Raw genomic sequence first — 2,999 nt, 5'->3', positions numbered from 1 at the left:
CGCGACTCCTCGCAGCGCGTTTGCTCTCCAGATGCCGGGGAGCGCCTACTACGCGCCGCGCGCTGGGGACACGCGTGTGTGTATGTGTGTGTATGTGTGTGCATGTGTGTATGTGTGTATGTGTATGTGTGTATATGTGTGTATGTGTGTGTGTGTGTGTGTGTGTGTGCGCGCGCGCGCGCGCGGGGGGAGCGGGAGGGGGCGCGGAGCCCCTGAACGCGCCGCTGGTCCGCAGGTCTGCACAGCGCGCCGCCCAGGTGCTGCCCGGTCTGTCCTGCTGTCCTGCGGTCCAACCGCCGGAGAGGGGGCCCCACACCTAAGCGGGCAACGGGGAAGGGGGGCGGGGGCGGGGGGTGGGGCAAAGGGAGAGCGAAAGGCCTCCCCCCACCTCCCCCCGCCCCCGCCACCCCCGGAGTCAGTGCGGCTCTGTCTCCGCAGGCGCCTCCCTGTGCGCCCGCGTCTGCTGCGACCTCGCTCTCGGGGTCCCACTGAGCCTGCCCCCCTCGGGGGCCGCGCCAGCGCCGGCCCGCAGTTCTGGAAGCCGCGAGGGGAGATGGAGGCCCGGCGTCCAGGCCCCAAGCCGCTCGCCGCGCCTCGGCCCCTTCCCAGCCCGGACTCACCACCTAGGCTGGGGCGGCCACAGCGTCCCTTGAGGGAGTCGCTCTGGGCCCCGCGCTCCCGGCCACGAGGGCAGACGTGCCCTCCCTCTCAGAGCCGAGCCTGCGTTTCCTCAACGAGTGCGATGGCCGGAGGACTTGGCTGTGACCACGCCAAGCCTGCCAGCGCCACAACTTTGGGAAGCGGACTCTCCCTAAATGTCCAGGATCGCGGGCTTTCCCTGCCCCTGAGGACCACGGAGCTCGGAGAAGCAGCGGCGCCTTCCAGCATCTCTAATGGATACGCGCAGACCCGGCGGTCACTTCCAGACCGCGGGGCTCCCTCCTGCTGAGCATTTAGACCAAATGTGGAGAGAGGGGAAAGCAGGCAACTATCCGAATGTTAAACAGCTGAATATTTGGAAAACCAAGTCTTTGACTGATTTAAAAAACCTTTTCACCCGTTTTCATGTTTCAGAATGTGCTCAAACAACAAAAGAATCAAACTTAAAAAATGTTATAATTGGGCTCAGTAAAGTAAGTGGAAACAGTAGCAAGTGACAGATTGGTGGAAAGTTTCCTTTTCCAGTCTCCATGCCAACGCTAGGCTGGGAATGCCACTGGGTAAATGGGAAAACCAGTCAACATGGATTTTAACATTCCTACAACTTTTAAAAAAAATGCTCTATTTCATATTTGCTACTATTGAATGCCAGCTTGGGTAGTGCCTCCGAGCACAGAAAACAGGAAACATCGACACAGCTGTCCTTCCTACATGGCTGTTTGGAAAACAATCCTCACAGGCTGTTTTGAAACAAGGTTAGAAACACTTAAAAACAGGGTTGGTTTGGTCTCATATGTCTTGATCATGTTTCTGTTGATTGGTTTAATGCTCTAGCGGAGACATGAAGGCCCCTGGTATGACAAATCTTTGCATCTATGTCCAAGTTAGAAAACTGCAGTCTGAAAGTTAGTTCCATTTCATAAATGGAAAAATGAAAGGTTGAATTTGGATTAATTCATAAAAGTAAGTGAGGTGGGAAGGCCAGCTACCCACACTGCAATAGAAATGGGCGAGTACTAGCCGCTGGCCTGTCCTGTTCTGTTTCTTCCTGCAGCCTGTTATCTGGCCACAGGAGCCATCCCGCCCAGGGGGACTGCGTGAGGAGCACCACGTGTGTGTAGCCAGAGTGGAGACTGCGTGTGGCAGCAGACCATCAAGGCCTGGCTGAATCGATGGGCAGCACAGGAGAGCCCACGGGGTCCCACACTTGTGAATCTGACTGAGCTGGTTTGGAATCCCGAGTGGCCATTGGACAAGTTACTAAGTAGTAACCTTTTAAACCTCTATTTCCTCACCTGTAAAATGGATAGAAAATACCAACCTCATGGGTTACAACCATGGGTGTAAAGAGCGCAATGCCTGTGAGGTGGTCAGCACAGCGCCTAGGACAGGCGGGGAGCCTCGCTGGAATGACCCCTCACCAAGTCTTGTTACGTGGTGTCCTCTACATTTCAGTGAACACTGATATCGTCATTTTTGTCTTTCCACCAGATTAGATTACAGCCCCTTTGGGATCCTTGTGTGTGATTTCCCGAACAACCTGCTGGCACAGAGCACAATGCGAGGCATGTTAGCAGGCCTCTCAGTAAGTGACTGATGAGGCCGGTCACAAGCCTGTGATACACAGTGTAGATGCATTTAATTTACATGAGTTGGTTAAATGTAGTCACCAAAGGCTAGAGCTGTAGATTCTTTCCCTTGTGCAGGTGATTCAGCCACCATTCTACTCAATGGACAAGTGACTGAAATGAGGTACACTGGGAGACACAGCATGTCTTGTTGCCACAGTAATGAGACTGTCTTTGCCCCAGGATGGTGAAGGATCCATCTCAACATGTGCTTCATGATGCCAGTGGAGGGTTGTGCAGTGGGTTACATTGCATCCCCCCCAAAGCCATTTTCCCAATCCCAAATACTGTACCTGTGAGTATGACCTTATTTAGTGCTTGGGTCTTTAAAAATGTAATCCAAGCATGTCAAACTCGAGGCCTGTGGGCCACAAGCCTCATTCATTTAAAACCTGCTGGCCACGAGTTGGATATGCTTGATGTAATCAATTAAGATGAGGTCATACCAGATTAGGGTGGGCCCTTAAACTAATGACTGCCATTGTTATAAGAGAAAGTGAGGGAGATGGACATAGATACAAAGAAGATACATACACAGAAGCACACTTGTGCAGATGGAGGCAGAGACTGGAGAGATGTGTCTACAAGCCACGGAACGCCAAGGATCGCCAGCAGCACCAGAGTTGGAAGAGGAAAGGAAAGGTCCTCCCTTCCTACAGCCTTCAGAAATACCACACCCTTGACCTCAGACTTCTAGCCTCGAGAACCATG

The sequence above is a fragment of the Myotis daubentonii genome, chromosome 14, assembly GCF_963259705.1.
Source record: "Myotis daubentonii chromosome 14, mMyoDau2.1, whole genome shotgun sequence".
Lineage (NCBI taxonomy): Eukaryota > Metazoa > Chordata > Mammalia > Chiroptera > Vespertilionidae > Myotis > Myotis daubentonii.
This window is presented reverse-complemented; position numbering follows the sequence as displayed.